Raw genomic sequence first — 27,432 nt, forward strand, 5'->3', positions numbered from 1 at the left:
GCGCACAGATGACATTTTGACATATACCTGGGTCAAGAACTGTGGTGATTTGACTCTTGTGTCTTATCAATGTCCTCAAAGTGGATCATAACATATCTTTGGACCCATCCTCCATGTTATGTGTCTCTCTTCTGCTCCCTGAACCCTGTTTTCAGTGAAGAGTGTAGCATTTCTTAGTACGACATCCAGATGGCATGCCTCTCTTGCCTGGCCTTTTTAACAGGAGGCATTGTGACATATCTCTGGGACAATTATTTAGGTTATATGACTCTCCTCTCCTGTCAGGACAATCTCCACAAGGATCATTATGCCATACAGCTGAGACTAGTACTCAAGTTTGTGACTTTTGTTAGGGCTCTACCTACAAAGATAATATTGGAATATTTCTGGCTTAGGATTTAGGTAATGTAGTTGTCCTGCCTGTTTAATAACCACAGAGAGGATGGTGACACATACCTAGGCACAGCTCACAGACATGATAATGACTAACATATGTGGACCCAGTCACATATAAACTAGGTTTAAGGACATGAGTGATGTCCATGATTACCTTCTAGTAAGAAAAGACACCAAAATTTACAACATTGACAAATATTTTATAAAACCAGTGGGTTGGATAGAGAGTGTCATAATAGTGCATAGCAAACAGAGGAAATTGTGAGTCTCATATGCACACTTGGCTGACAGTAAGGACTTCCATCATCTCAGATGGATGCAGGCAACTGTCCTACATGAAAACAAGACATGTGTGGTATTCTAAATCTATTCCATAGGGGTTTTTGACATCTACTTGGGCCAACCTGTAAAGGATATGACTCTTCTGACTGGGCTCTGCCCTCAGTAAGAATTGACATCACTGGATCTAGAATGCAAGTAACATTACATTCCTGCCTGTCTGTGATACGATGCTCACAGACATCGTAGTGATATATCACTGTGTCCATGACTTAGAAGACATAGCCCTACTCTCTAAAATGGGCCCTGCACACATGGCAGGATAGTGACATATTCCTAGGCCAGTCACATATGAGATGATACATTCTTCCAGGGCCATGATGTAAAGAAGGCATTTTGACATAACACAGGGCCTATAATGTAGGTAGTATGGCTTCTCTCCTTGGTACCTGCACACTTGAATAGTGACACATTGCTAGACCAGGGACAAAGGTGATTGCACTCTTTTGCTGGGGCCATGCTTTCAGGAAGGCTTTGTGACATGTCTCTGGGTCTATCACCTAGGTGATGTGACTTTCTGCTTAGCCCTGTCCACACGAAGCACTGTGACATAAGGGTGGAACCTGCATCTAGGTGATGTAACTCTCTTGCCTGAGTTGTTTTCTAAGGGGACTTGTGAATATCTCGGGACCCAGAACCAGATAATGTGGAGATTCATCCTTGTTTCTATAAAAATATTAAATTGTGACATATACCTAAATAAACACCTAGGTAATATGATCCTCTTTTTCTGCCTGAGGCCAGCCTACTGGTGACATTGGGCCATATTTCTGAGCCCATGACCTAAGTGATGTGACTCTCTATTTCAGCCTGGGACTTTTCAATTAGAAGATTGTGACAAATTGATGATCCCAGAACTTAGGTAATGTGACTTTTGTCTTGTAACTGAACAATGTGCACAAAGAGGACTTTTGCTGTATTTCCTGCCCCTTCACCTGGATGATGTTACTCTTCTTTCTACATTATGCATAAAGAGAAAATTATGGCATATTGCTCTGGCCAGCACCATAATCATGCGACTCTCCTGCCTGTACCAGAGCCACAGAAGGTATATTGACATATCTTTGGCCCATTCTGTACGTGTTTTGGCTCTCATCATTTCCCTGGATTTCTTCCACATGTGGTTGTACCATATTGTTGGCTGCAGCCCCTGCTTTATGTGGTGCTCTTTCCAGCCTCTGCCTAAAGAGGGCATTGTGATATATTGTTTGGCCTAACTCAAAAGTGATGTTAACATTCTGTTTGGTTTTTTGCTCACAAATGGGATTATGACATATACCTAGTTTCAGATCAAAGCATGCTGATCAAGCTTGTATTGGGATACAGTCAACAGATATTTCACCGCTCACCACTTGGTTTACATCAGAAGGTAATGTCCTTCATTGCATATTTGTACAAAGGTCACAGAAGTTTACATTAACTCATATCATAAAATATTTTGGGTGGTACAGGGAGTTTTATAACAGGGCCCTGGAAAAAGTTAAGATTGACATATTCAGGTGAAAGTAAATATTGTTACCATCCTACATTTACAAAGCCCATTGTTAAGGTCCTGAGTCTAACAGGTAAATAAAGAACAAACTTGGAATTGTAAATTTCACAAGTGAATCTGGCCACAGATGGGAGGCTGACTCATTTCCAGACCCATATCACAGGCATAATCATTGTCTCATTTCTAAAGCAAGCCTATAGGAGAAATGTTGGTTGTCATATCTGTGTTTAGGGTAATATGTAAAATCATGAGTACACATATGCATGTAGGCCTCAGAGAGGTTTGCAACACTTATGCATGTCCTACAAAATTTTTAGATATGGTAGAGAGTTTCATACTACAACTAGGACACATGGGAGATTGTGATTCTCATATATACCACTAGCTAAGAGTTAATGGTGTCACCTTTAAAGATGAGGAGCTTGTGTCAATTCCTTTGGCCTTCTACCCTGGGTGTTGAAACTTTTTCATTTAAGTTCCTTTCCATAAAAGCATCGTTACACATCAATGGGTCAGAATCCTGACAATGTGACTCTTCTGTCTGGACCCTGCAAATAGGGCATACTTTCACATATCATTTAACTAAATGATATGTCTTTCCTGCCAGTGCCCTGCCCACAGGGTACACTGTGACACATTGCAAGATATAGCATCTAGGTAATGTGACTTTCTTGTCCTGCCTGGATCCTGCTCACTGAAAAAATTGTGACATAGCACTGAGTGAAAAGCTTAGGTGACTTGACTCTCCTATTTGCCCTGTACTCTGCCAAGGGAGGGAATTATGACATATTAATGAGCCCAGAGCCCTAGTTATGTGATTTATCTTTTTTTTTTCTTTAAACCTGTCTACATTGTGCATAGTAACCTATTACTTGAGGCTGTACCTAGGTGGTGTGGCTCTTCTGCTTGGTTTCTGCCCACATATAAGATTGTGACATAAAACTAGGGAAGCACATAGATAATATGTCTCTCTTTTTGGCCTGGGCTCTGCCTACTGGGGACACTAGAGTATATCTCCAAGTCTATGCCTAAGTGAAATGACTCTCTTCTTCTGCCTGATTTTTACAATGGGGGGATTATGACATATTGCTGAGCCCAGCACTCTGGTTATTTGACTCCCCCTTTTTTCTCAAACCATGTCCACAAACAGAAATTTTGACATATCGCAGGGCCCAGCATCCAGATTGTAACTGTTTTCCTTGGGTTCTGGATATAAAGATAATTATGGCATATTGCTGAACCCAGCTCCCTGATAATGTGACTCTCACATTTCTGAAAGAGCCACAGAAGGTATTTTGACTTCTGCTGGCCATATTATGTAAGTGTTTTCTCTCCCATAAATTGGCTAAGTTTTTTTCGCATGTGGGATTGTGTCATATTGCTGAGTCTAGCACCTACTTAATGTGATTCTAATTCCTATACTCTGCCTAGGGAGGGCATTGTTGATATGTCGCTTGGTGTAGCACCAAAGAGATGTCATCATTTTGTGTAGTTTTTTTTTTTTTTGCCAACAAATGGGATTGTGACATATAACTTACTTCAGATCACAGGCATGATGATCAAACTCATATTTGAATTCAGCCAATAGGAGATATTTTGCCTTTCATCACTAGGCTTAGGGCAATAGGAAAGGTCCTGGGTTGCATATTTGTACGAAGCTCACAGAACTTTACAACACTAGCTCATAATGTATGACTTCCCTCAGTGGTACAGAGAGTTTCGTGACAGGGAAGAGCAAAAATTCAGATTGGGACTCTGAATTTCACACTCAGTTGTAAGCAAATGTTGTCAGCATCCCACATGCCCAAAGCCCACTGTTAAAGTCCTGAGTCTAACAAGTAAATACAGTACAAAGCTGGAATTGTAGCCTTCATATGTGGATATGGCCACAGATGAGATGGTGACTCATTTCTGGATCCAGCTCATGGGCAAAATGATGTGTTTCATCCCTGAACCCAGCCTACAGAAGAGATGTTGACTATTATACATAGGTTTAGGGCAATATATGAGATTGTAAATTCATAAGGGTATGTAGGCATCAGAAGGGTTTGCAACTCTGATGCATGCAGTATGAAACCTTTGAATGTTGAAGAGTATCATAAAATGACCCAGGAAACATGTGAGATGGTGAATCTCATATAGGCACCAAGCTCACAGTTAATTATGTCACTCTCAAAGACAAAAAGATTGGGCATATTACTAGTCCTATTACCCAGGTATTGAGAGTTTTTGGCTTAAATTTCTTCCCAAGGGTAAATTGTGACATATCGCTGGATTGCAATCATAATGAAGTGATTCTTCTGCCTGGACCTTGGCAATAGGTGATATTATCACATATTTCTGGGCCTATAAACTAGGTGATTTTTCCCTCCTACCCATGCTCTGTCCCCAGAGGACATTTTAATATATCATTTGACTTAATATCTAGGTAATGTGACTCTTCCATCCTGCCTGGGCCCTATCTATCAAAGAAATTGTAACATACCACTGATTGCAAAACCTAGGTGATGTGACTCTCCTTCATATCCTAGACTGTCAAGAGAAGGGATTATTGCATATTGCAGAGCCCAGCACCCAGGTTTAGTGACTCTCCACCTTTTCTTCTTTCCTGTATATAGAGGATTTTTGGCATACTATTTGAAGCTGTACCCAAGTTATGTGACAATTCTGATTAGACACAGCCTGCGAATGAGATAATACTGTATCACTGGCTCAGCACAGAGATGAGGCTACTCTCCTGTCTTATCCTTGTTCACAGGTAAAACTGTGACATATATCTTGGTTAAGCACATATGCACAATAATAATTATCATGTCTGGTCCCAGCCAGTACAGATATTTTGACTCTCATAGCCAATCTCACGGTCATGGATAAAGTCTTGGGGTTTTTGCTTCTAAGTTTAATGAAGGATTATAACACTCAGGTATATCATGCAAAGTCTTAATGGTACAAAGAGTGTCAAAAAAGAGACCAGCAATGAGCTTACATGTGATTCTTGTATGCACACCTAGCTGACACGATTGTCATTCTCACACAAGAACAAGGCTTAGGAGTGAGGTACTAAATCTCACACATAAAAACAGAACCTGTGTGATATTGTAAATCTCACCTTTAGAATTTTCTTACAGTGTGATACTCTTATAAATTTTTGTCAAACACCTCTGTAATTTGACTATCCAGACTTATTCCTGCCCATATATGGAATTGTGATATCTACCTATGCTAACCTGTGGTGTTGTGACTATCTTGCCTGAGCCCTTCTCTCAGAAAAGATTGTGACATATCACTGGATCTAGCACCCAGGTGATGTTACATTCTTGCCTGCACCATGCTCACCAAAATTGTTGTGAGATATTTCTGCGTCCACCTCATAGGTAATGTAATTCTTCTCTTTAAACTGTTCCCTGCACAAAGGAAGAATAATGACATTATGCAATGCCAGGGGCACAGGTGAGAGTACTCTTTTGCCAGGGCTATGCTCAATGTAGGGCATTATAACATATCTCTGGACCTATCACCTAGGTTATGTGGCTCTCTTGCTTGGGCTCTGCCAACCTGGAGCGCGACACATTTATAGTCCAGGCGCACAGGTGATGGTACTCTTTTGCTAGGGCTATGGTTCCTAGAGGACATTGTGACAAATCTCTGGGCCTGTTACCTAGGTGAAGTGACTCCTTCCTTGGGCTCTAGCCACATTGAACATGAGGCATAAGCAGAAAACCTGCACCTAGGTGGTATAAGTCTCTTGCCTGGGTGCTGTCATAAGAGAACCTTGTGACATATCTCACAACTCAGAACCCAAGTGTTAATGACATTTCTGCCCGGTTTCTGCCCAAGTGTTACACTGTGACATATTTCTACGGAGCTACCTGGGTGATATATTATCGATGTCTGCCTGATCCCTTCGTACTAGGGACATTGGGACATATCTTAGAGCTCATGACCTATGTGATATGACTCTCTTCTTTTTCTGTCTGGGCCTTTAAAAGGGTGGGATTGTGAAATATGGCTGAGCCCAGTGTTTAGGTCATGTGACTATACAATTTTTTTCTGAACCATACCCACAAAGAGAAATTTTGACCTATTGCACTCAAATGATATTACTCTTCTGCCATTTTCCTAAATAAAGAGAAAATTATTGCATACTGGTGTATCTGGCACCTTCATGATGCTACTGTTCTGCGTGGGCCAGAGCCTCAGTGGGTATTTTCACATACCTTTGGCCCATTCTGTAGGTGTTTTGGCTCTCATCCCTTTGCTAAGTTTTTACATGTGTAATTGTGTCATATTGCTGAGACCAGCAACCAGTTAATGTGACACTCCTTCCTAGGTTCTGCCTAGAGAGAGCATTGTGACATGTTGCTTGCCACATCACCTAAGCGATGCTACTCTCCCCCGCCACCTTTTTTTTGGCCAAGAGACAGGAAGATGACATATAACTTGCTTCAATTCACAGGCATGATGGTCAAACTTATATTGGGATTCAGCCAATAAAAGATATTTTGGCTGTCTTTACTAGGTTTAGAGGAATAGGTAAAATCCTGGATTGCGTATCTCTGCAAAGCTCACAGAAATTTAGAACACTAGTATGTATAGTATAAACTCCTGGGTGGTACAGAGCATTTCCTACTGTGTAAAACACTTGGATGTTGTAGAGGGTGTCATACAATGGCCCAGCACACACACGTGGCATTGTGACTTATATACACACCAAGCTAACAGTTAAAGGTATCACCCTCAAAAATGAGGAGATTGTGTCCTATCACTGGGCTTAGTACCCATGTGCTAAAACTTTTGGTTAAATTGTTTTCAAAGCATGCATTTTTGACAAATTACTGGGTTAGAATCACAATGATGTGACAAGTCTCCCTGAGCCTTGCAAAGAGGGGATATCATCACATATCTCTGAGCCTGTCAGAGGTAATTTGTCTACTTTGCCTGCACTTTGCCCCCAAGGAACATTGTGACATCGTTGCAAGTAGCATCTAAGAAATGTGGTTCTTCTGCAAAGATCCTACCCACTAAAAGAATTCTGTCATAAAGCTGAGTTCAAAACCTAGGTAATGAGACTCTCCTCTTTATTCTGTCAAAAGAGTGGTTTACTACGTATTGCTGAGCCAAACACCTATGTGGTGTGACTCTCCTCTCTTTCCTCAATCCTGTGTAGAGTGGCCATGGTGCCATATTACTTGTGTCTGTATCCAGTTTATGTGTTTCTTCTGGCTTGGCCTTGCCTGCAAAGGAGATTGTAATATATCCTGAGTTCAGAATCCAGGCAATGAAACTCTTCTGCCTTGGATCTGCCAACAGTTGAAATTGTGACATAAACTTGGGTTCAACTCACATGCAGAAATATAATCATCATACCTGGACTCAGAAATTAGAGATATTTTGACTCTCAAAGCCAGTCGTGGCCATAAGTAAAGTAATGGGTCTCCAAATTGTATAAAGTTCACAGAAGATTATGACACTCAGGCATATTATATAAAGCCTGAGTGGTACAAAGAGTGTCATAACAGGGAAGAGCAACCAGGTATGTTTGTGACTGTTGGATGCACACCCAGCTGACCCAATTTTCGTTCTCTCACAAGAACAGAGCCTACAAATAAGTTACTAAATCTCACACAAAAGAACAGTCAAAGGTTGAAAATGTTCCTCTCATATATGGTTCTTATTCACGTGTCATTTGGTGATGCATGATTCTACACACCTGGGAGGATGTGACTCCTCTACTGGAACCTAATATTCAAGTGAGATTGGGCATCTTATACATGGATGTTGCCTATTGTTATTGTTGAGATTGTGACTTCTCTGCTTTAACCTAACTCATAGGAGGTGTTGACTCACATACAAGAAGCCAGGACTTGTGCAGGACTATGAATCTTACTTCTGAATATTGTCTAGTGTGTGATTAGGACAAAAAGGTAGCACAGCTCCTGAATAACTTGACTTTCCTTTTTAGGTTACGACTAGAGGTTAAATTGTGATATACATGGATCATACACCTAAGCGAAGATGTCTGGGCAGGCCTATAAAGGGCACTTTTATATATCACTAGTATCAGCTCCCAGGTGATCCGAATTCTTTGCCTGATTCTTGCCTATAAAAGATAATATATCTGGATATATGTGGCTTAAATCCAGGTCCATCATGTAAGTGATGTGACTCCCTTCTACTGCCTTTGCCTGCACTTATCGTGCATTATGACACATAACTGGGTACCACAAGCAGGTGATGTGACTCTCCTTTTTGGGTTCTGCCAACAGAAACACTTGGCTCAGAATCCAGATATTTTTTTTTCTCTCACGTCTTGCCCTGACCACAGGGGAGATTGTGACATATTGCTAAACCCAGGGCCAAGGTGAGGTCACATTCGTACCTTGGTTTTGCACATAGCAGCCATTGTGACATATATCTAGGCCAGTTGCAAAAGTAACATGAGTCTTCTCACCTTCCTAATCCGTGTCAACAGGGGGAATCTTGATAAGTCACTAAAATCTACATTCTGGTGATTTGACTCTTCTTCCAGTGTCCTATCCACAAGAAGGGTTTGTGACATCTCACTGGACCAGCACCCACCTAGGTAATGTGACCTTCCTTCTTGCCCTCTGCCCAGAAGTAATAGTGTGCCATATAACTGAGACCAGATATGAGGACTAATTATGACTCTTAAACCTGGAGCCATGTCATATGCAAGACGGTGACTCCCATTCCTGTAATTTTCACCCAGTGTTATTGTAACATATACCTTTGCCGAGCTCCTGAGTTATTTAATAATCCTGCTTTGGTATAGCCAAAAAATGAGATTTGGATGTATATCATAGCTGAGCACCATGGTAATTTGACACCCCTGTCCTAACAATAACCTCAGGAAGGATTGTTGTGTGTCTCTGGACCCATCATCTAGTTACCTGACTGTCCTCTCCTGCCCTGACCCTGTTTCCAATGGGGATTGTCACATTCCTAAGCATCGCATCCAAATGATGTAACTCTCTTACCTGGTCCTTTCAACAGGATACATTGTGATATATTCTAGACCTATCATTTAGGTGATATAAGTCTCTTCTTCTGTCTGAACATGGCCCACAATGGGCACTGTGCCATATACCTGAGTTTAACCCACAAGTTATGCAACTTTTCTGCCAGGAACATGCCTACAAGGAGAATATTGGCACATTTCTCTCTCAGAATTTAGGTCACTTCACTGTCATGTCTATTTCATCACCACAGAGTAAATTCTTACATATATAGGCACAGTTCACAGGCATGATAATGACTCTTATATGTGCATCCCACAAATAGGAGTAATTTTGACTCTCATAACTTGTTTTAGAAAAGGGAGTGATTAAATATGTTTCTGGTAGAAAAAGGTCAAAGAAGATTATAACAGCCTCAGATATTTTATGAAGCACTTGACTTGGACAGAGAGTGTCATAACAGAACCCAACAGAAAGGTGAAATCATCTCATATTCACACCCAGATGACAGTAAGGGCTGTCACTATCTTACATATATGAAGCCAACTGTTGCTCATGATAAAAGGACATGTGTGGTGTTGTAAATCTTATCCAAGGAATTTTTTTTGCCAGTGTGATTATGATATAAATCTCTGCCAAGCACCTGTGTGATCTGACTCTCCAGACTGGTTCCAGCCCACATATGTTACTGTTGTATCTACCTTGGCCATCCTCTAGGTAATGTGACTTTCCTGCCTGGTGCCTGCTCTCAGTAAGAATAGTAATATATCACTAGATCCAGCACCCAGGTCATCTTGCATTTTTGCCTAAGCCATGCCCACAGAAGTCATTGTGACATATCACCAGTTAGGTTGCATAACTCTACTCATTAGAATGGGCTGTACTCACACTAGGGGATAGTAGCACATGGCTGGGCCTGGCACACTGGTGATGGTACTCTTGTGCTAGAGTAATGTCCAAAAAAGGGCATTGTGACAAATATCTTGGCCTATCAGGTGCGTATTGCTGCTCTCCTGCTTGGGTCTGGCTTACCTGGATAGTGACGTATTGCTAGGCAAGGCACACAGATGGTGGTAGAGTTTCCCCAGAATCATGTCTCAAGGAGGATATTGTGACATATATCTGGGCCCGTTACCTAGGTGATATGACTACCTGCTTGAGCCTTGCGCATATGAAGCATTGTGACATAAAGGTAGAACATGCACCTATTTGTTGAAACTCTCTTGCCTGGGTCTTGTTCTAAGGGAAGTTCCTGACATATCTCTGGACCCAGCCTCAAGGTAATGTGACTCTTCTGCATGGTGCCACCTCACATATTAGATTGTGTCATATACCTAGGAAAATGCATAAGAGACATGACTTTACCCTTTTACCTGAGCCCTGCCTACTTGGGACCATTGGGCCATATACCTGAGCCTATGTCTTAAGTAATGTGACTCTTTTCTACTGCCAGAACCTTTAAAATGGGGTGATGTGACATTGCTAAACACAATACTTAGGTAATATGACTCTTCTTCTTTTTGAACCATGCCCATGAAAAGGAATTTTGATGTATTTTTGCAGGGCATAGCTCACAGATTATGTTCATCTTCATCCTGGGTCCTGCATAAAGAGAGAATTATGGCAAATTGCTGGACCTCCACCAGTCTGATGATGTAAGTGTTTTGCCTGAGCCAGAGCAGCAGAAAGTATTTTTACATATCTTGGGCCCATTTTGTAGTTGTTTTTGCTCTCATCATTTGTCTGTTTGTTGTTTGTTGTTGTTGTTGTTTTCCACATTTGGGATAGTGTCATATTGCTGGCTCCAGCCCTGAGTTAAAGTAACCCTCATTTCTAGACTCTCTCTAGGAGGGGATTGTGACATATTGCTTGGCAAAACACCTAAGTTGTGCTAACATCCTGCCAAGTTGTTTTCCTACAAACGGGATTATAAAATTTATATTGTTTCCATTCAGAGGCATGACAATTAATTTTAAATTGGGATTCCACCAATAGTAGATATTTTGCCTGTCATCACTACACTTAGATCAATAGGTAAGGTGATGAGTTGCATATTTGTACAAAGCTCCCAGAAGGTTACAACACTAACTCATATTCTATAAACTACTTGGGTGGTACACAGAGTTTTATAAGAGGGCCCAGTAAAAAGTTAAAATTGTGACTGTTGATTACACATGCAGGTGAGGGAAAAGTTGACACCATCCCACATTTACAGAGCCCACTGTTGAAATTTTGAGTCTAACAAGTAAATAAAGCACAAAGATGGAATTGTGACTTTCACATACGTATCTTGCTGCAGGTGAGATGGTGGTTCATTTCTGGACCCAGATCACAGACATCATAATGGTTTTCCTGTCTGAAACCATCCTACAAGAGAGATGTTAACTGTCATAATTGGGTTTAAAGCAATATGGAAGATTGTGAGTCAAAACAAGCATGTAGACTGCAGGGTGTTAAAACTCTCCTGTATATTGCATAAAGCATTCAGATGCTGTAGAGTGTGTCATACAATGACCAAGAACACACATGGGATTGTGACACTTATATACACACCAAGCTAACCATTGAAGGTGTTACCCTAAAAGATGAAGAGATTGTGTCGTATCACTAGGCCTAGTATCCCTGAGTGTTGAGATTTTGGGGTGTAAATTCTTTCCCATAGGTGCCTTGTGAAATATTGCTGGGTTAGAATCAGAATAGTGTGACTCTTCTTCTTGGACTCAGCCAACAGGGGATATTGTCACATATCCCTGGGCTTTTCAGCTAGGTGATGTATGACTCCTGCCAGTGCCCTACCCATATGGGACACTGTGACATATCGCTATAGCTTCTAGGAAATATGACTTTCCTCTCCTGCCAGGATCCTGCCAGAAGAAATGTTGACATACCACTGAGTGCAAAACCTTGGCGATGTGACTCTCCTCTTTGTGCTGGGCTCTGCAAAGAGAGGGAATTCTCACATACTGGTGACACCACCACCACTGAGGGAATGTGACTAACCACTAAATATTTAACGCTGTATACAGTGGGCATGATGACATATTATTTGAGATTTTACCCAAGTGATATGGCTCTTCTAATTGGGTCCTGTCTACAGAGGACATTATGATATATCCCTGGCTCAGCATACAGATGATGTGACTCTTCTCTCTTGTCTCTGTCCAAGGCGAAATTGTTACATTTATCTTGATTCAGCACATATGCACTATAATAACTATCATATCTAGAGCCAGCCAGGAAAGATAATTCAACTGTCATTTTCAGTCTTACAGCCATGGGTAAAGTCCTAAATCTCCCACCTGTAAGAATTCACACAAAAGTATGCTACTCTGGAATATCATATAAAGCCTGAGTTGTACAGAGTGTCATAACAGTCACCAGCAACCAGATGCTTTTGTGACTCTTAGCTGCACAACCCACTGACAAGATTTTCATTCTCAAACATAAACAGAGCCTGCATATGAGCTATAAATCTCACACTCATAGCAGTAGACACTTTAAATTGTTGCTGTCATACATTAGTCTGATTCACAGGTGGTTTGGTGACATTTGAACCATGATTCAGCACACCTGTGGTACTTTGACTCCCCTATGGAAACATAATCTTCAAGTGGAATTGGGGCTGTTATACATGGATCTTGCCCATTGTTGAGGTTTTGACTGCTGTACTTTGACCCAACATGTAGGAGGTGTTGACTCTTATACACAAAGCGAGGAATTGTGTGGGACTATGAAACTTATATCTGAACATTTCCGAGGTTGTGATTGAGATGTATGACTTTGCCAAGGATCTGACTCTTTTTTGACTCTTTTTTACCCCAAAACACAATCGAAATTGTGACATACATGCACCAAGCAACTAAGCAATATGCAAAAACTTCTGTGGCAATGTGACAAAGGGCACTAGTATATATCACTGAAACCGGCACTCAGCTAATGTAAAATTTTGTCCTGAAGCTTGGCTATGCAGAGCATTGTCACTTTTATGTAGGTCAATCACATAACTGATGTAATTTCCTTTTACTATCTTAGCCCTGCGTTATGGTGCATTTTGACACATAACTGACTATTGCATCCAGGTGATATGCCTCACCTTTTTGGGGGGTCGTGTTCTGCCAGTAGGAGCTTTGTAACTTGTCATTTGGCTCAACACCGAAGTTATCTTCCTTCCCTCTTGCCTGGGCCCTGACCAACAAAAAGATTGTGATGTATTGCTGAACCCAGCACCAAGGTTAGGTCACTCTCCTGCCCTGGTCCTGCACATAGGAGCCATTGTGACATATATCTAGGTCAATTGCCTAGGTGTAGTTTGTGTGCTTTCCATCCTAACCTCTGCCCACAGGGTTGATTTAGATATATCTCTGAAACCAGCATCCAGGAGATATGACTTTTCTTCCAGGGTGCTGCCAAAAGGAGGATTGTGACATTTCACTGGACCAGTTACCACTCAGGTGATGTGATTTCTTTCTTCTCCCTTCCCACTGTGATATTGTGCCATATACTTGACAATAGATCAAAGGCCTAATAACAACGCCTGTACCTGGAGCCAGGATATACAGGATGTTGAATCTCATCCCTAAAACTTTGCGGAGTTGTTATTTTGACATTTACCCTTGCCCAGCCTCTGAGTGATGAAATAATTCTGCCGACTTCTAAACAACAGATAGCATTTTGTCATACACCCGGGTCAAGAACTTGGGGAATTGACTCTCGTGTTTTAACAGTGCCCTCAAAGGGATCACAATATATCTCTGCACCCATCATAGACAATATGTGCCTCTCCTTTCTGGCATGCATCCTGTCTCCAGTAAATAATGTAACATTTATAAGCACTGAATCCAAATGACATGACTCTCTTGCCTAACCTGTTTCAACAAGAGGCATTGTGACATATCTGTGGGCCCATCATTTAGGTGATATGACTTTACTCTGCTGCTTGGACACTCTTCATATGTGGAAGTCCGTGACCCAGTAACAGATGAATGAAGTTTACAGAGAAAGGGATATTCCGGTTTGCAAGTCCAGCTGAGTGTCTGAGCAACTATGGACTCCTTGGAGAGTACTCTAACAGTTGTGACTTCAGCCACCCTCAGTCAGTGAGACTTGCATTTATTTCATGAAGGTTAATTGATAAAGGTCATGAGTAAACACCACTAGAGGGTAAATATTAAAGGCCAGGTTCCAAGACCTAAAGCAAACACTGTTTGTGGGTAGTAAACTTCTGCTGACCTGCCAAGTAGGAAGCATTTCAGCACCAGCATTAGGACAAAGGTTAGTTTTAGGCCCATATAAGTAAACAGGTTAGCAAGATAAACTCCCCACTTTCCTTTGTACTTGCACCCTAATTTTTCTCACTCCTCCAAGTAGACCCTGACTGCCTTCAGCCAAGCAATATGAAGCTATGCAAACTCTAAGGCCTTCCAAGTGAGATTGTGGCTATTACTGTAACTATCTTTAATGTTTTTCCCATTAGCCTGATTGAATCTCTGAATCTCCACGTTTTGTTTTCTGCATAAATTTTATTGAATTGGAGGGTGTAAATGTGTGCAGCATCGGGTTTGTCAGACATGGTGGTTATTGCTCTTATTCTGGCTTTGCATTTTAGATTTAGCAAATAACAAAGAACAATCATGAGTACAATTAGCAACATTCTAGGGAAGATATCATGAAGTTATTTTCCTAGCAAGGAATACTAATATTAATACCCTTTGAAAGGAATGTTTATATTCCTTTTTATAATTTTTTGATAAATGTTATAGACCTTCCTGGGGGGAGGTCTATAAACTGCCACTCTGGGAATGTCTGTCTTGTGCTTTTGAAATAAGGACTGGGATACACCCTGGTTTCCTGCAGAGCATTCAGGCTTACTAGGGTGGGGAAATCTCTGCCCTGGTAAATTTGTGATCAGACTGGTTCTCTGCTTTCAAACCCTGTTTTCTGTTGTTTAAGATGTTTATCAAGACACTACGTGCACTGCTGAACATAGACCCTTATCAGTGATTCTGTTTTGCTCTTTGCCTTGTGATCTTTATTGGACCCTTATCAGTGGTTCTGCTTTTGCCTTTTGTCCTGTTCCTTCAGAAGCATGTGATTTTTGTTAGACCCTTATTAGTGGTTCTACTTTTTGCTGTTTGAAGCATGTGATCTTTGTATCTACTCCCTGTTCTTACACCATCTCCCCTTTTGAAACCGTTAATAAAAACTTGCTGGTCTGAGACTCAGGCGGGCATCATCGTACTACCAATATGTGATGTCACCCATGGCATCCCAGCTGCAAAATTCTCCTCTTTGTACTGTCTCTCTTTATTTCTCAGCCAGCTGACACTTATGGAAAATAGAAAGAACCAAGTTGAAATATTGGGGGCAGGTTCCCTCAATAAGATTGTCCTTCTAATTATTCAGCATAGTTTCTGGGGCCTGTGTCATCCACGGAAGCTGCATCACTTGGGGCTGCATTTCCTGTAAGGTCTTTCTTGGGCTGGCTTGAGTTTTTTCTTCTTTCCAACCTTTGTTGAGAACATAGTCTCCAGGCTGGTGTTGGTGTACTGGAAATTCTAAGTGTGGTCTCTGTGCTAAGAGACTTCTTACAGTCTTTATTAAAGAGCAAGTTAGTGCTTTAAGGAAAACCCATAGTGCTTTTTTTTTTTTTTTTAATGTCTAGTTTACAGAAAAACTGGAAAATCACTTTAATTTTGTCCAATATGCTTACACACAGAATTTCTTTTACAATTAATGTTTTAAAACTGCTTAGATCTTCAATACAAAAATTATACATGTTCTGCATAAATTTCTATTTAGAATATTTTCTATGGTTTTCACAGACAATCTTCAACATGCCTTAACTTTCTGACTTTGTTTTATAACTTTCTTTAGTAAAGGTGCATTCTTATAACTACAAATTTATTAATATGTCTTTCTTTTCTTCTTACTTTATCTCTGTCTTACTTTTTGTGTCTCTCTCTGAACTCTGTCTTTTCTAGTCTCTTTCTTACTTTTTTATTTTATTTATCTCTTTAATATGCACTAATTAGATTAGTATTGGTATCAATGGGCACATGCATGTATCTTAGCTTTCCACATTCAGGGATGTGTGTAATATTTGTTTGCCATAACTGATTAGGTTCTAATCCTCTTGGGTTAATATCTGTTGAAGGAAGGAGATGTGTTTGTGAGCTGGCAATCAGGGCATTGTAGGATAATTTGTTTAGCAAGTCTCTGGGTACTTAGAAATTGTTTAGATAAGTTTCTCCAATTTTGATGGAAAAATTGATGTGATTGTATGGCTTGCTCAAGCAATGATGTCATAAACTGGGCTGACTGATGATTGTCATAACCTAATGGGCCAGGCAGTGAGCTGTGGGCTTGAATTGATGTAATAAAAATAGAATGTGTATGTCCATCTAGCAATTGCTGAAGTTGGAGAAAAAGAGCACACAGGGTCTCCAGAGTGTTCTCCAGAGTGGACTTAATCAGGTATTTAAAAGTCCTATAGAGTTAATATTAAGGTTTTAACTTTAGCTTTTTAAGTGCTGGCAAACTCAGATTGAGTGAGTCAGTTATGTGGTCTCTACTAGACTGCCACCTTTCCATGTTTACCAGAACCCTCAGTAAGCAGTGTTAAAGCATTAGGTATGCATGAGGTATGGGGACATAAACTATTTTGTAGGTAAAATTTAAAAGACTTTTTGGGAAAGACGAAAATGGGTGAATTTTAAGGACTGTTAGGAGAACATCACCTATAAAATAAGTAACCCCATAATTAGGAAACTTTTTTTATTTACCAGGGAGTAAAGCTTGCTTTTAATTGCTCCTTAGCTAACTCATGAACCTTTTGTGTTGTTTCTCCCTTTAGAGGTTACTGTTTTACTTAAATTGAATTTGGAGAGAGTTATGTTAAGGGTAAGAGAGAGAAATAATAGCAGTGGCCTCTATTAGAAAAATGTTTTTTAAATTTTTAAGTTTTACTTAACCATCAGTAGAGAACTATAATCTAGGATGTCACTTGTAAACAAGGAGCCCACAAGATTTTGTCTTGTGTCTGCTGCAGAGCTAGAGAGCTGAGCAAGCCTGTCCCAAGTCAGGGGCAGCTTTTCATTTGTAAGGGTGCCACTGATTTTCTGTGCTGTTTTTTGCCCCTGCTCATTCCCTCTGTTGCTGGGCAGATGCTGCCAGCCAGGGTGGACCCTGTCACATGTGCCTCTTGCCCCTCCCCAGCAGGCTAGTGCTGATGAGCTGTGCCTGACTCCCTGTCGCTGACCCTGCTGTGCAGGCTGAGTTGTCTGGAGCACTTCTTAGCTCCAGATTTGTGAACATCCCTGCTGCTGGGTTTTCCCTTTTGTCCACCACCTGCTTGGCTATGCAGCTTTGGCCTTTAATGCTTTTTCTTAACTTTTTAGGTAACTGATTGCTTTGCTGATCTTACGTTACTGGATAGGCTAATAGCTACCCTTGTAATTCTTCCTAAGTCAGGGACTTATAGCTGTAGGCTATCCCTGGTCTCTTTTCCTAAATGTTGGAAGAGGGGGCTTAGGTAAAACCTCCATTTCCTCTTTGTTATTTTGGCCTGGTGATATCAGGGCTGAGGGAAGAGGAGGCCATAATGCATGTGACAGTTCCTCCTCTTTCCCCTTTTGAGGCTTTTCCGTGTATAACAAAACCAGGGCTGTTCAATTTAAAGCCCATAATGTTAAAGCTGTTACTTGGACTTATTGCTCTTGTGTATAACATTGTTTAAGATTTCTCCCCACTTGTTCCCTTAGTTCCACATCTAGTATTCCTTTTTCCAAGAACCATTGGGTTTGGGTTACAACACTTTGCATTATTAGGTCCCTTAAATAAGCCTGTGAAACTGATGCTCCACCAGCCTTAATCAACTATTTCAACTCTTTTATATACTGTTTCTGTTGAGCTGATAACTGTGGTCCCACAATGAAACCTCAGGGTGACCAGTCCCCACTGAACTTGGAAATTTCGAGTGGGCACTAACTACTTACTGATTACTTACTGACTTGACAACACTGTTCTTCTTCACTTTATTTTTGGGGGTCCATCATGTTTCCTTCACAGCGTTCCACAAACAGGGGCAGGGAACCAACTTCAGGGGTCTTACCTGCAAACTTTGACCCAGTGACAGAGTAATGAAGTAAGCTGGCACATAGATATTCTGCATGGCCAGTCCAGCTGAGTGTCTGAGCTTCTTAGAGAGTTCCCGGAAAGTACTGTAAACAGTTACAACTGTGGCCTTGATTGGTCCCTGAGATTTGCATCTATTTAGAAAAGATTAATTAACAAAGATCGTAAGTATAAACACCATTAGAGGGTAAAGATTAAAGGCCAGTTTCTGAGACATAAAGCAAACACCACTTGCAGGTATTAAACTTCTGCTGACCCCCAAGCTGGAAACAGTTAATTATCTGTGGTAGGACATAGGTTAGTCTTAGGTCCATATAACTAAACAGGTTAGTAGGATAAACTCCCCACGTTCTTTGTACTTGCACCCCAATCTTTCTCGCTCCTGCAAAGAGACCCTGGCTGCCTTCAGCCAAGCAATCTGAAGTGATGGAAAATCTTAGGCCTCCCAAGAGAGTTTGTGGCAATTATTATAACTATTTTCAGTATTTTCCCACCAGCCTGATTGAATTCCTACAGCATAATGCCATAAAGCTGGGCCTAGCACCAAAGTTTTGGGAATTTTCTATTATGGCCCTGACTACAAAATTGAATATTGAAATATTTTTGGCTTAGGACTTAGGAGGTGTGATTGTCCTGCCTGTTTTATAACCACAAAGACAATGATGACATATACCTAGGCACAGCTAACACGAACGATAATGACTCTCCTACATGGAACCAGCCAATAGGAGAAATTTTGACTTCTCTCACTAGGCTTAGCAACATGAGTAATGTTCAGGATCTACTTTTGATATAAAAGTCACAGAAGATTACAACACTCACACATATTTTATAACAAATTTGGGTTGTATAGACAGTGTCATAACAGGGCCTAGCACACAGAGAAAATTATGAGTCTCATATGCACAGCCAGGAGACAGTAAGGACTTTCACCATCAGAGATGGGTGAATACAACTTTCCAACATGAAAACAGGACATTGTGTGGTATTGTAAATTTAAACCCTAGAATTGTATTCCATCATAACTGTGATATAAATTTTTGCCAACTACCTGTGTGGTTTGACTCTTCAGGCTGGTTGCAGCCTACATATGGGATTTTGACATCTACCTGGGTCAACCTTAAGGTGATGTGACTTTTCTGCCTGGACATTTCTTTCAGTAAGAATTGTGACATAACCTGGATCCAGCACCCAGGAGATGTTACATTCTTGCCTGCACCATGCCGTCAGATATCATTGTGACTTATAAATGAGTCCATTAGTTAGAAGAGGTAACTCACCTCTCTAAAATGGGCTCTGCACACAGGGCAAAATGGTGACATATTTCTAGGTCTGGTGCAGAGGAGATGATACCATTTTGCCAGGACTAAACCCAAAAACAGGCATTTTGACATATCTCAGGGCCTATCATTTATGTGATATGTCTCTTCTGTTTGGGAAGTGCCCACTTGAATAGTGACATATTGCTAGGCCAGGTACAAAGGTGATGGTACTCTTTTGCCATGGCTATGCTTTCAAAAAGGCTTTGTGACATATCTCTGGACCTATCACCTAGGTGATGTGACTTCCTGCTTGGCCCTGTCCACTTGGAGCATTGTGACATAAGGGTGTACCTTGCACCTAAGTAATGTAACCCTCTTGCCTGGGTCCTTTCCTAAGGAGAAACTGTGTATACCTCAGGACCCAGAACCAGGTGATGTGGCTGTTCAGCCTAGTTTCTGGCCACATATTGCATTTTGACATATACTATAGAAGCAGCTAGGTAATATGGCTCTCTTTTTCCACCTAAGTCCTGCCTAAAGGTGACATTGGGCTATATCTCTATGCCCATGACCAAAGTGTTGTGACTTTTCTCTTCTGCCTGGGCCTTGACAATGGGGAGACTGACATATTGATGAGCCCAGAACATAGGTAATTCGATAAGATGATTCTCATCTTGTTGCTGAACAACATCCATGAACAAGACTTTTCCCATATTTCAGGGTCCAGCACCCAGATGATGTCACTCTTCTGACTAAGTTGTGCACATTTAGGGGACTATAGCATGTTGCTCAGCCCAGCACCCTAATGATGTGACCCTCCTGCCTGTGCCAGAGCCACAGAAGGTGTTATGACATATCCTTGACTCATTCTTTAGGTGCCTAGGCTCTCATCTCTACCTGCTGGGTTTCTTCTGTGTGGGGTTGTATTATATTGCTGGCTTTAGCCCCAAGTTAATGTGTCCCTCTTTCCTAGTTGCTGTATAGAGACGACTTTGTAACATATCACTTGGCTCAGCACCTAAGTGATGTTAACCTTCTGCCTAGTTTTTCCCCACAAATGGGACTACGACATATATCCTGCTTCAGTTCAAAAGCATGATGATCCAGCTTATATTTGGACTCAGGCAGTAAAAGATATATTGCCTCTCACCACAAGGTTTAAGTCAATAGATAAGGTCTCTCATTGCATATTTGTACAAAGCTCACAGAGGTTTACAGCAATAACTCATTATAAAATGTCTTGGGTGGTACACACAGTTTTATAACAGGGCCCAGCAAAAAGTTAAGATTGTGAATTTTGATTACATATTCAGGTGAATGTAAAATATGTTATTATCCTATATTTTAAAAGCTTGTTGTTGAGATCCTGAATCTAGCAAGTGAATACAACAGAAACTTGGAATTGTGAATTTCATAAGTGAATCTGGCCACAGATGGGATGGTGACTAATTTCTGTACCAGCTCACAGGTCTTATCGCTGAAGCCAGCATACATGAGAGATACTGACTGTCATTCCAGGCTTTAGGACAATATGTAAATCATGATTCCATATAAGCAGGCACACCTCAGAAAGTTTTTCAACTTTCATGCATGTTGTATAAAGATCTCAGAGGTTGTAGAGAGTGTCCTAAAATGGCCAGCACACACGCAAGATTGTGACTGTCACATATAAAACTAGCTAACAGGTAATGGTGTGACTTTTAGAGATGAGGCAATTGTGTTATATCCCTTGGCGTAGTACCCCTGTGTTGAGATTTTCTGTTTAAATTTCTTTCCATAAAGGCATTGTTATCTGTCACTGGATCAGAAACATAATAATGCGACTTTTCTTCCTGGGCAGTGCAAACAATGGATGTTTTCACATATTTCCAGGCCTACTGGCTAAGTGATATGTCTCTCCTGCCAGTGCCTTGCCCACAGGGACACTGTGACATATAGCTAGATATAGCATCTAGGTAATTTGACAATCCTCTCCTGCCTGGATCTTGCACACTGAAGAAATTAGGACATAAAACTGAGTGCAAAACCTAGGTGACATGACTCACCTTTTTGTTCTGAACTCTGTCAAGAGAAGGAATTATTACATATTGCTGAGCCCAGCACCCAGAAGGTGTGATTTTCTTTTTTTTTCTTCAAATCTATCTTCACTGGGCATGGTAACATATTAATTGCTGTTGTAACCAAGTGATGTGGCTTTGCTGTCTGCTTTCTGTTCACCTGACACATTGTGACATATAACTACAGAAGCATCTAGACAATATGATTATTCTTTTCTGCCTGGTCCCTGCCTCTTTAGGACACTGGAATATATCTCTGATTCCATATCTCAAGTGAAGTGACTGTCCTCTTCTGTTTGGTCTTTAAAATGGGGCAATGGTAACATATTAAAGAGCCCAACGCTCTGGTTGTTTGACTCTTCCTTTTTTCTCAAGCCATGCCCAAAAACAGAAATTATGATGTATTACATGGCCAAGCACCCAGAAAATATTACTCTTTTGCCTGTGTTTTACATGTAGAGAGAATTATGGCATATTGCTGGGTGCAGCACCATAATAATGTGACTTTTATGCCAGTCCCAGAGCCACAGAAGGAATTTTGACATATCCTGGGCCCATTATGTAGGTGTTTTGGCTCTCATAACTTTGCTGTTTTTTTTCCACTTGGGTGATTATGTAAAACTGGTGAGTCCAGCACCCAGTTAATATAACTCTAATTCCTACACACTGCCTAGAGAGGGCATTGTGACATGATCCTTGGTCTAGCACCTAAGTGATGTTACCCTCCTGCCTAGTTGTTGACACAAATGGGACAATAGCATATACCTTACTTCTGTTAACAGGCATGATGGTCAAACTTATTTTGGGATTCAGCTGATAGGAGATATTTTGCCTTTCATCACTAGTCTTAGGGCAAGAGGAACTGTACTGTCTTTGGTTGCATGTTTATACTATGCTTACAGTACTTTATAACACTAACACATAATGTATAAACTCCTTGTGTGGTACAGAGAGTTTGTGACAGGAACCAGCATAAGTTCAGATTGGGACTCTCAGTTACACAGCCAGGTGAATGAAAATGTTTTTACTATCCCACATGTTCAAAGCCAACTCTTAATGTCCTGAGTCTAACAAGTAAATGCAGAACAAAGTTGAAATTGTGACCTTCATATGTGGATATGACCCAAAGTTGAGACGGTGACTCATTTCTGGATCCAGATCACAGGCAATAATAATGGATCTCAATTCTGAACCTAGCCTACAGAAGTGATGTTGACTGTAATGCCTGGTTTTAGGAAAATATGTAAGATCATGAATCTATATCCGCATGTAGGTCTCAAAGAGGTTTTAAACTGTCATGCATGCTGTAAAAAGCCTTGGAATGTTGTAGAGTGTCATACAATTGCCCAGGGAACACATGAAATTGTGACTCTCATATACACACCCAGGTCATATTTAATGGTGTCACCCTCAAAGACAAGGAGATTTGGCATATCTCCTTGTATAATGACTTTGTGCTTTTACTCAGGTAGAGTATTAGACATGTGGTATTTGTTATAATAAAGTAAATAATCAGACTTATAATGTCAACTTTTGGCTTATAATTTAGTACTGCTATTATTCAACCTATGTGAGTAATTGAGGAGTAGGTTAGAATTTTATGCAGTTGCGTTTTATTATCTGCCCCAACTGCCCACTGTATTGCACAGGATTGTGACAGATAGGAGGATGTTCATGTTTATTGACGGGAAAATTTGAAACATAATCGAAATACGGGCTAGGTTTTGTCATGTGAGAAGTATACCAGATATTAGAGAGGATCCTTGGGTTACTTCTGGGATGCAGAAGTGAAAGGGGCTCTTCCTAATGTTATTATTGAGCCTGTTATTATTAATAAGGATGAAAATTGATTAATAGTCTTTATTATCGTTCACGGTCTGGAGGACAGTATATCAGAAATAATACCTATCATGAAGTTTATAAATTCAATTGCTTGTCTAAGAATATATTTGGTGGCTGCTTCTTCAGAGCAGGGATTTATTTTTATAATTAAGATTGGAGTAAGAACTAGTATATAGGTTTCTAGTCATGTTCAGATAAGAAATCAGTGTGAGCCTACTATTGTGATAAGAGTTCCTTTGAAAATAGCAAGGGAGATAAGAAGTTGAGTTAATGGAATAATTATTAGTAAGAGAAGGGTATAACCAAAATTTTCAGGGGCCTGATAGCTTATGTAGCTGACCTTTCTTTAGGATGTGATGTAATAGGGAGCAGGAAGAATTTTGAATTCTCAGGGGTAGGTTCAATTTCTATATTTCCAGATACAATAGGATTTTAACACCATTTGTTTACTCTATCAAAGTAATAATTTGGTCAGACATATTTCCTATGTTTGGGGTGAAACACTGGAAATTAGGACAGGCATTGAGATATGTCATATGCAGAATGCTAATGTAAGTGTTAGGAATTTTTTTCATAGAACATGTATGAGTTGGTCATAGTGGAACCGGAGATATGTTTTAGAATTCATAAAAACAGAGTTGTTAAAAGGAGGGTTTTCATAATGATATTTGTGGTATAGCATTCTAGTGAATATTTATTTTTCAATGCTCCTACGAAAACTTTAGTAGTTAGTATTTGTTACGATAATATTCATGTATTCTGCTGTAAAAAAGAGGACAAATGAACCTGCAGCATATTTGATGCTGAAGCCTGAGACTAATTCTGACTCTCCTCTTGTTAGATCAAAGTGGATTCAGTTAGTTTTTTCCAGTGTGGAGATAAATTAAATTGTAACTAGGGATCATGAAAGTAGAGCAGTCAGAGGAATTCTTGCATTGTGATAAGTGCATATAAGTTAAATGAGCCACTTATTAGTAGAATTGATAATAGGATAATGGCTAGGGTGACCTCATGTGACATTGTCTGGGGGCCACAGCTCTTAATGTGCCAATTAGTGCATAATTTGAATTAGATGCTCATACTGATCATAGAATAGAGTAGACAAGTAGGCTTGATGTAGGTAGTATAAATAAGAGGACTATAGTAAAATTAATTAGATATTCTGGTAAAGGGAGGGGAGTCCCCAAGACAAGAACAACAGAATGGGTCAGGTTTGGAGCAAAAGTATAAAGGTTAATAGTAGATGTTGAGGGCTGTAAGCATTCTTGGGTTAAAAGTTTTGTTGTGTAAGTGAATGGATGAAGCAGTCCGTAGGGACCTACAGTGTTAGATTCATTGCATAGTTGTATATGGCCTAAGAATTTTCATTAAATGAGTATAAGGATTGCTGTAGCAATTAGAGTGGGAAAAATATGTAGGAGAAGGTTAACTATAGTCATATTGTTAAGAAGAAGAGTTGAACCTCTGTTTATACAGTTTAAATTTTATGCGATTGCCTGGTTCTACTATCCCAATCAATTTTTTTTTTTTTTTTTTAAGATGAAGTCTTGCTCTGTTGCCGAGGCTGGAGTGCAGTGGCGCGATCTCGGCTCACTGCAAGCTCCGCCTCCTGGGTTCACTCCATTCTTCTGCCTCAGCCTCCTGAGTAACTGGGAATACAGGTGCGCGACACTACTCCCAGCTAATTCTTTGTATTTTTTAATAGAGATGGGGTTTCACCGTGTTAGCCAGGATGGTCTCGATCTCCTGACCTTGTGATCTGTCTGCCTTGGCTTCCCAAAGTTCTGGGATTATAGGCATGATCCACCAAACCCAGCCACAAAATTTTTAATGCAGAAACACTACACTAGGGCCTGTAGGCCTTTTTGAGTTTTTATTTGCATTAATGAATTAGCACTCCATAGGGTCTATTCACCTTATTTGTTTATATCTACCTCTTCGTGGATAGCTCAGCTTCACTGATTAAAAGTCAGTGACAGCTGAACCCTCGTGTGGACATTTATACAAGTCCCTAGTTAGGGAACTAGTGTTTTTGCTACCTTTGTACCATCAGGATACAGCTACCTTTGAACCTGTGTCACTGGGCGGGCAATGTCCTTAATATTGGTAATGCTAGTGGTGATGTTTTACCTTACAGGTGGGGTAAGATTTGCAGAATTTCTTTTAGTTTTTGTAATATTTCCTTAGCATACCTGTTTTGCATTAACAGTTTAAATAATAAGGCCATTAATATATTGCTTATAAATATGAAGCTGCTAAATGTGAGTGGATTATTCCAGTCTGATATAAGCTTATGCATTGGAGAATACCTTATTGTTACTTATATTAACATTATTGCTTCTATTAAGTAATAGATTAGTCGATGTGATGTTAAGAGTTCAGTATTGTGATTAGAACAAAAATAATTATATGCTGAGCTCAAATGCTTTCCTAATTTGTTTGTGCTTTTAGTCCAACTATGGTGGTAATATATTTTACTCTCTGCAGGAAGATTGTTTCCTAAGATATTAAGAGCTGTCCCTCTTTTGACTAATGGTTAAACTTACAGGGAGATTAAGTAATACTGCGGGTAAGTTTGATAATGTTTTTAATGAGGTTTGAGGCTAGAGTGTGTTCAAAGTGATCAGGTCATAATAAAACCTTCTGGATGTAAGCTGGATGGTTTGCGTTAAGCTACACTTTGGTTTGTCCAAGCGCACGTTCAAGTGTGCTTACCATGTTATGATTTGTCTCCTGTATATGTGCGTAGAGAGTTTTCAGTAATAGTAATTTCTAGAATGGTATTTGAGAAGGGTGGTGGGTGGTGTGTGTATTTCATGGCCTTTTCACTCTGATCTTGGTTTACTGCTAAATTCCCCTTGAGCCCTTAGATCTCATAAAAGTTGTTGTGAGATTTCCTGGGTATAAAAAATGTAGTCCATTTCTTGCCACCTCTTGAACTATACTGTGACCTAATATTTTTATGTGTATACTTGTGCTTACTCTCTAACTTTTTAGTGTCTGCTGAAGATGGCGGTATATAGGCTCGGGGCAAGATTGGTGAGGAATTCATAATTGGGGTTTATTGATTATAGAGCAGGCTCCTCTAGAGGGATTAAAGCACCACCAAGTCCTTTGAGTCTTAGGCTGTTGCTTGTAGTATTCTGGTGAATGGTTTTGTTGATGTAACTGTATTCCTTCTGCATAATATATTAACTAGAAATAACTTTACACAGAGGACCATATCCAAGTCCCTCAAAACCAGAAGAGCTACACAAGAACACCTAAAATAATGTACCCATCTATGTGGCAAAATAGTGGGAAGATTCATGAGTAGCATTGACGAGCCTGTTGAGCCTGGTGATAGCTGATTGTCCAAGATAGACTCTTATTTCAACTTTAAATTTACCCACAGATTTATTTAATCTCCCTCTAACTGTTAGTCTCAAGAGGGACAGCCTTTAAGACTTGAGGAAACAACCTTCCTACAGAGAGTAACAGATAGAATCTTAGTTCAATTTTAAACTTACCCACATAATTACTTAATCTCCTGTAAGTTTAACTGTGACTCTAAAGAGGAACAGCTCTTAAGATCTTAGGAAAGAAACTTCCTACATTAGAGTTTAGGGCTAAACACAGTTGGGTAACAAATCCCAGTTTTGGTATTAGCTATTGTGTATTCAGGATATTAAAACCATCTTTGTAATTTACTTTATTTGGGCTGCACTTTTTTACAACTTAGTTGGAGTTTAGCTTTATGGAGGGTAGATCTTAAACAGTCTTTACACTGAGAACTATTGGCTTGGATTAATCATATGGCCAGGTGGCTGACATGAAATTGAACAACCATAAATATCAGTATAGCTTAGTTAAACTTTCATTTATTACTAAACATTTATCACTGTTATTTCCCATGGGGGTGCAGTTCAGCAAAGTGTTTTGAGGTGCATTTGTGA

At 40.2% G+C, this 27,432-nt stretch overlaps 1 long non-coding RNA gene across 1 annotated transcript in view; it reads left to right on the top strand.

Moving 5' to 3' along the window:
* The first annotated feature begins 10,406 nt into the window (after positions 1 to 10,406).
* Positions 10,407 to 27,432, top strand: part of LOC129053118 (uncharacterized) — a 42,106-nt gene continuing 25,080 nt past the window's right edge. The window contains exons 1-2 of the long non-coding RNA XR_008518230.1: positions 10,407 to 10,484; positions 10,768 to 10,859. This is a non-coding gene — a long non-coding RNA (uncharacterized LOC129053118). The remainder of the gene's footprint in view (positions 10,485 to 10,767; positions 10,860 to 27,432) is intronic.

Source organism: Pongo abelii, chromosome Y (genome assembly GCF_028885655.2).
Source record: "Pongo abelii isolate AG06213 chromosome Y, NHGRI_mPonAbe1-v2.0_pri, whole genome shotgun sequence".
Classification (NCBI taxonomy): Eukaryota; Metazoa; Chordata; class Mammalia; order Primates; family Hominidae; genus Pongo; species Pongo abelii.